General features: G+C 38.1%; 1 protein-coding gene across 5 annotated transcripts in view; it reads left to right on the top strand.

Moving 5' to 3' along the window:
* Positions 1 to 1,807: 1,807 nt before the first annotated feature.
* LOC119893448 (speckle type BTB/POZ protein) overlaps positions 1,808 to 7,380 on the top strand; it is a 122,035-nt gene continuing 116,462 nt past the window's right edge. For 3 of the 5 annotated variants that reach the window (XM_038705671.1, XM_038705645.1, XM_038705652.1), the window contains exon 1: positions 1,808 to 1,900. The gene's annotated coding sequence lies outside the window, so the exon portion shown is untranslated. Of the gene's footprint in view, positions 1,901 to 2,113; positions 2,284 to 7,380 lie in introns of those variants that run through there. The other 2 variants (XM_038705636.1, XM_038705618.1) reach the window with 2 other exon arrangements.

Below are 7,380 nucleotides of genomic sequence, written 5' to 3'. Positions count from 1 at the left end.
GCTACCCACATGTGGTGACTTAATATCTGCAACATACTTACATCTGCAATATAAACAAGCCTGCACACTATTCTGTTCATAGCCAATTTAAATGCTGGCATCAAGATCATAATCATATTACAGCACATCTTTTCATGTTATCATCAAACCAGTAAAGCTGCAAATTTTGCAAAGATGCTGCACAATAATTTATATTTTGCATTATATAAATGTTTATTTTATCAACCTCAGTCTGGACATTATATATATATTATTATCTCCTATATAGCCAAGTCTTGCTTGCATATATGTGTTTCCTGATGTGATTACCTACTTTCCGAAGAGCAATAATTCACAAAAACTACATGTATGGCAAAGTGCCTGCATTTAATAGGGTTTGCCAAATCAGAAATTGATGCTGATATTGACCATAATGCTGGGAATAAAGTGAAGCAGTTACTGGTGAAAAACAAATGCAATCTATGTGTGTGTGCTTCAAGATGTAGGCTACTATAAATTACCAAGAACCCATACCTCCAAAAGGACAATCATTGATGCCTGGTTGTATTTTGTTCTCCATTTAATAATAAATATGATATTTTACACATGTTAAAGTGCACATAGTTTGGACATGGAATTGTCTGTTCTTTAAGAGTGAAACATATACCGTAGATAGATTGTCTTTATTGTCAGAGGAGAGTAATTTGTTTTCATAGTCCAGACATGTTCATGTCTCACATTAAAAACATACAGATACACACAAACCGCAGGTCCGAATGATTGCTGAATGCTGAGGGGAGGCTTTGTTGTATGTATATCTCACCATAGTTGTGAACTAAGACAGTGCTGTGCTGTGTACAATTTTGAAGGGGATGTGGGTAAAATCTGTGTATATATGAATAAGGCATAATGAATGCATAATTAATAATAAAGATATGTTAAAAAACAGCTGTGTAATACAGTGTGCAGCCAAGTTGCACTTATGCGTAGGAATATGGAAGTTCTATGTTTGAGAAATCGTAGTCCCAAAGGAAACGGCTGTCTGGTGGCAAGGTAAAGCACTGACAATGTTCTATAGCATACCCTTGAACTTTTTTCTGTGGGCCTTTTAGGTGGTATTGCTTAGCTTCCCTGCTGGTAAAACTCTCTGCTTCTCCAGACTTGGGACACGCTGATCGCCATCTACTGCAGGTAATACACTGACTATGGATATGTACCTCAGTACTTAAAAAATCCCAAACTATCTCTTTAAGTATAGTTTTGAGATACTTGTACTTTACTTGAGTCTTTTCCTTTTCTGCTACTACTAATACATTTCAGGGGAAAAAATTTAAATAATACGTTTTGCTGACAGCTATTTCTAGTTACTTTACAGATTACTAAATTTGAGGATCTTATAAAATATAATACATTGCTCCATGCTAAATTGCCCAACAATATATAAGGTAGTTATACTTACTCCAACACTAACATGCATCTTGTGCATAGATAACACAAATATATCCATACAATCTGATAACTGTGACAGGGCCAGTTCTGCTGCATGATAAGATTAGTGTTAGCAGTTAAACATTAGTTACTTAAAGACCAATTTTCTAATAAGACATACCTGCATTTACTTAGACAAAAGATCTGAATACATCTTCCACCACAGCCTCTCTGTTATATTTCTCCCAGTAATGCTAAATATCTCTGCTGAGGATTGATAAAGTTTTATCTTATTATATCTTAACTAACTTTAATGTCAGTAATCACGAAATTAAACTTAACTTAGAAATGCATTTATAACATCCAGCGTGCAAAACCAAAACAATCCCAGCATGGCCAGCAGCTGGGCGTCTGTACACGTCACAGTCTAACCCGGAAGTGCAGTGACAGCTCGTGAAAATCTTCATCCCTTTCGTGGAACAGCGAAACAAAGGTGAGTTTCTAAGCTAGATAACGGGTGCTTTCTTTCACATATCGCTTATATCTTATAATATTTTCCCCGTACGTTTGAAGTTTGGGCGTGATTTAAGGCTGGCAGCACTTTTACATTGCTTAAATATTAGCCGCTAACTGGCTAATGTGAGCAGTTAAGGACTGCTCAGGTTTGTTATTTGTGATGTCGAGCTGGTGGGGGTGACTTTTCGGCTGCCTTTTGTCTTTTACCTTGTCATGCCGAGGTGTGTTGCCTTGGATGTTTTTGTCATGACAAAAACTATTTGTGTGAAAACGCCTACTATTGCCTAATATATTCTGCCAAATAATGATCACCTCCACGCGCAATGCAGGACTGCTGCAGGTTGCAAGCCACAGAGAAAAGTGAGTGATGTGTTTTTGTTTAAGCAGAGAAATAATTGTTACTCAGTTTTATAAGTGACATGTTTGGTTCATCAAGATCCATAGAATGAACTCCCAATTGCAACTTTTAAAACTTCATTTAATCAATTTGAGTGTGCTGAACATAAAAAATACAACTAGGGCTGCACGATTTGGTGAAAAAGTCATGTTGCGATTATTGTGGGCAATATTGTGATTCGATTATAATGGAACAAATGGTAATGTGAGTCTACTTGCTTAGCCTAATTATCAAGGAAAATGCACAAAATACTGACATTTTGAAATGTATATTTCTCAACTTGAACGAAGTTAAACAATATTTATAACAATAACTAGTAAAACAGATGTAAAATAGAACAAGAGGAGTGCGTTGCTCTACGGAGGAGGCGGCTAGAACCAGCAAGTATTGGCACACTGGCATCCTGGCACCGGCTCAGTGTACATCTGTCTAATGCAGTCTCTATGCACAACCTGGAGGAGGAACTGTACATTACATGAGTGTATTAAATAAAGAGTATAATGTTTAGTTAATAGTATACTGCTAGAATAACAATAATATGTTAAATACTGCTCATGTTGAACAACTAAAGGCACTGATACAGCTAATGTTAAATGGCCAGCGAGCCAAACCCAAACCTTCCTTATATTCTCCCTGTTTTCTTCTGTCTTACTGCTTCAGCTGCCGACGACGTCTCTCTGTCTCTGTCACAGAGTGACTGGAGCACCGGCATTTCTCTGGTGGCGAGTCCGACTATGTTTTAAACGATTAGTGGCGGGGCGGGGAGGGGGGTTGTGGTAGGTTGTTGTCTTACAAGTTACTGGCAGACTGCTCAAAAATTATTTCTCACATTGTACGTATATGCTTATCTGTTTTTAGGGGCACATGCGAGAGTCCGGTGTGGGCGGATATAATTAGCAGACTGCAGCGCACACACACAGAAGAGAGTCACAAACACCTTTTCACACCACTTTTTGCGGTTATGTAATTGCACATGACGACATCGCAGTTGCGATTAGATTAATAGTGCAGCCCTACTCGCAACGAGGGCTATGATGAGGTAACAAAACTAATTAATGGGTATGCACTAACCTTCTCTTACTGATACAGAGTACAGATCCAGTAATGCTGTCTTTCCCCCCAAATTTTAAATCTGTATACTTCATCGACTGTTATCATTTTTCATCTAAGGTAACATAATACCAGGGATTGCTGACAAACAGAGGAAACAGCCCGTTCAAAATGAATGAATGAATGGATAATAGTGAATTTTATAATTTCACTGATAAAGAAACTGGATCAGACTCTGCACAGATTGGTGCATGCCCTACAAATAAACAGCATTAAAAACAAATAATCAAAACAGAAAACAAATCAATTCACAGCACTAAGGCTGTGTTCAGACTGCAGGGCAAAGTGACCAAATCTGATTATTTTTTTTTCTCATATGTGACTCAGATCTGATTTTTAACAGAGTGAACAGCCCAAGTCACATTGAATCTGATGTTTTCCAGTTCGGGTTTTGGGCCACTTTCATATAAGGTCCAAATCAGATACAGGTGGCATTATTTGAAATGCATCCTCAGTCTGGACAGTCAGATTGGAAATCATGTGCCTGTGATGTTGCTGTAGAGCGACTCTTGTCACAAAGTGCTTCCGTACAAAAGTAGCAGCCCTGCTCCACAAAAAGCCATAAAAAAAAATTGTCTCTCTTTCTCCTTGTCCTCGTTGTCATTTGCTCACAAATTCCCCTTCTTTCACCTGAATTGATCTTAAAAATATAACCACAGATGCTAATCTCTGTGGCCTCTATGTTTAGTTCTGTACGATAGTGTGCTGCGCGTGACGTCTTAATATTCTTAATAAATTGTAATTGAGCATTAAGGCCTGCAGTGTGAGCCTAGCCTTAGAGGCATATAACAAGACAAAAAAGCCTTATAGTAGAAACATTAAATGATTAAGTCACAAATAAGTCAACTGTGAATTGGTGGAATAAGTCACAAAAAATAACAACGTTTCATAAAACAAGTCATTTAACCCAATTTAAATACTTATTTGTTGATTTGCAATAAAGAAGTAGGATAGTTGGTGGAACAATTGAATGTTTGCTTATAAATTAGTTTTTGGCAGTATAAGTCTTCTCTATTTTGAAGTGCATGTTTAAAATTCAGTTGGTTTGTCCCACAGCGTTTTCTGCTCAGCTGAATTATATGCATGTGCAGGGAGCCGTGTGGGAGTTTAGAAATGCTCTGAATGGAAGTCTTGTTTGATTCATAAGAGTCCACAGGCAAAAATATGTGAATCTCAAATATAACTCATTGGCTAGCTTTGCATTTTACTGTTCACATTCTTTAGCTAGTGGTAAAAGAGGGAGTCTTGATGCATATGACTCATATTGCTGTGAAAAAAAAAAAGAATAAACTATAAAGAATAATAAACTGTTTTAAGATTTTAGTTCATCAAACAAACTGTTTTGTGTTACAACTTATTGTGTCATCACTCAGTAACTTGTTGGAACTGTTCAACCCACAGGTGTAATAATTAATATTAACAAGTAATGCACTCCATTTGGCTTTACCAGTTTCAGGACCCTGCCACTATGTATGCCGGCTCACTGATGGACTTAAATAAAGCAGAGCCATTGTTAAAGGAATTAATTACACCTGTGCTCTCAGTAAGTCTAAGTAAGGCTTCATTAAGACTCACAAATCAAAATGCCTGCTGTGAAAAAGGCACATACATAACTACAGACAAACAAAAAAAATAGATATTTTATTAAGATTTGTGATAGTCAAATATATGAAACTAATATTTACCATTTACAGCACATCATTATTATATTATAGTTCTTAAATAACATAACAGTATGTGCTAGTGGGTCTTCTTCACAAATAGTGAATTTTTTTCCCTGTGTTTTGGTAAATAGTTTTTCCTGTTCAAAATTCAAAGGAACACATAGCTGATTGTCATGTCATTGTGTGAGCAGCCCTGCCAGCCTGACTTCTTTCAGCAGACTGAGCAACAGTCCAGTATTTTTTTATCTGCCCATGGAAATGTTTTCTCAAAGCCATAAAAAAAAAACTAATTCAGTCGCAGCATGTCAAGCATTGCATATAATAATTGTTGCTAGAATTTATTATTCCATTTCGTTTTGCTCTTGGGGTATTTGGTTTATAAAGAACAAGTGACTTGGATTTAATTAAAACCATTCTCAGTTTTTGGTCTGAACTGAGGGAAACACTGTGTGCTCCTTATGAAAAAAATCCACTGAACATCTGGCAGATGAGTGTGACTAACCCTAACCCTTCACAAGCCCTCATTGGTTGAATTCATTTTTGGAAAGGGAGAACCTATTTGGGTGAAGCACTCAAATAAATTCTCTATAAGAGGAACGGATATGCATGCTGCTAACAAGATCAGTTTGGAAGAGACAGGCCAGATGCTCAGTTTCATATTGCTGAGCTGTACACATCAAAAACATTTATTAGACAGGTGGCCTTTCCTTAGACTTCCACCTGGCAGCTGGTAGATAGACACACTTTTTCTTTTGTTTATTGGAGTGTGTGTGTGGAGTAGAATGAGACCACTTGTCTTGATTTAGAAGTGCTTTTCTCGCCTGGCTGCTTGCATTCTTCTTAAACACTAGTCAAATCTAAACTCTTACAATGATGTGTGTCGAGCTCTCCCTCTAGTCGACTGTGTCCATTCAGCCCAGTGCTGTATATTAAACTATTCAACCACTCTGTCAGATGTTCTTTATACACAAGTGCCCTGCTCCCCCCACCCTTTTCATACACTACAAGATGCAGCCATTTGGTTTATTTATGGGAGGTGCTTCTGTAACTGCTGGGAATAGGCCAAGAGCCAATCGAAACACGTGGTAGAGGCCAAGCTAATAGAATCTGACAGGAATGGAGTCATAGAGGCCGCTCAGGCATCGTAAAGCTGTTGCCATTTAAGCCCCTAAATTTGTTGCTATTACCTGCTCGCTTCTCCCTTTACATGGCCAAAGAGTTGTGAGGAAAAGTGCAACCAGGATCCTGAGTTGGGGCAGGTGTTGTAGGTGTTGTTAAGTATGGGTATGTTGGTGAGTACATACTTGCACACATGCTTGTGTATTTTGAACAACGCAGAATGCATTGACAGTGAATTAGAGGAAAGAATGTAACGATCAGTAATATACTGTCCACCATAGTGGTATCAAGTAAGTATAGTATCACAATGTTTCTGCACTGCAGCACTTCTTAGTTTGACTCTGCTGCACCCAGCTCACCATGACACCCATATTCCTACTTGGCTGTGTGCTTTTGTTGAATTGCTTTCTTGATGGCGCTGCAGGAGAAAATGTCAAGATGTGTGAGTCTTTTGTTGGTTGTCACAGAGTAAAATGCTGCAGCAGTTAGTGCATCAAAATGCTCGTTAGTGAGGACAAAGTCATTGGAGATCGTTCACTCATCAGAAATCCATTGTAGAATCTCTAAATGAATGGAGTTTGACTGAGTTTTTCTCCACTAATGAACCTGATTAGGAGAATATAAATTCCCCTCAAATTGGGCTTGTCACTATGTCCAGTCTGTCCCTTGAGCGGTGTCGGTGGATCAATTCCAAAAAGTGTTGGCTGATGGCATCACAGCCTAGCTTTGGTGTTTCTGTTTCTCGGTTTGTGAGGGACTTTTAGAAGTTAAAATTAGGGTATATAATTTTTGAAATACTCATTTGACTGACATCCCACTGTTAGCCTAATGCTTATTTAATTGGTTTGAACACATGTGTAGTTAAGCTGTTGACTTAAGCACTGACAGTATGTGATGTAAATTATGACTTTCAAACGTAGCTGAATATGGGCTGAATGCGTTCAGAGTACAGAAAATATGGAGAAAAGTGATCTGCAATTGGTATTACAGTGTGGTGAGAATGTTTCAAAGCACAGATTTTTCATCCTCTAATGCTGCCTCCAAGAATCTGCCAGTGTGCAGGCCCACAAAGACATAATTGATATAGGCAGAGGCCCACTCAAAAATGTGTCTGATTGGGCCTTTTATAGATGCAGCATGAGAAGAAGCTCATTTCTCACATTGCCG

Source organism: Micropterus salmoides, unplaced genomic scaffold (genome assembly GCF_014851395.1).
Source record: "Micropterus salmoides isolate LMB-PRFRI ecotype aquatic unplaced genomic scaffold, ASM1485139v1 Ms_hic_scaffold_10, whole genome shotgun sequence".
In the NCBI taxonomy this organism is placed as follows: domain Eukaryota; kingdom Metazoa; phylum Chordata; class Actinopteri; order Centrarchiformes; family Centrarchidae; genus Micropterus; species Micropterus salmoides.
This window is presented reverse-complemented; position numbering and strand designations above follow the sequence as displayed.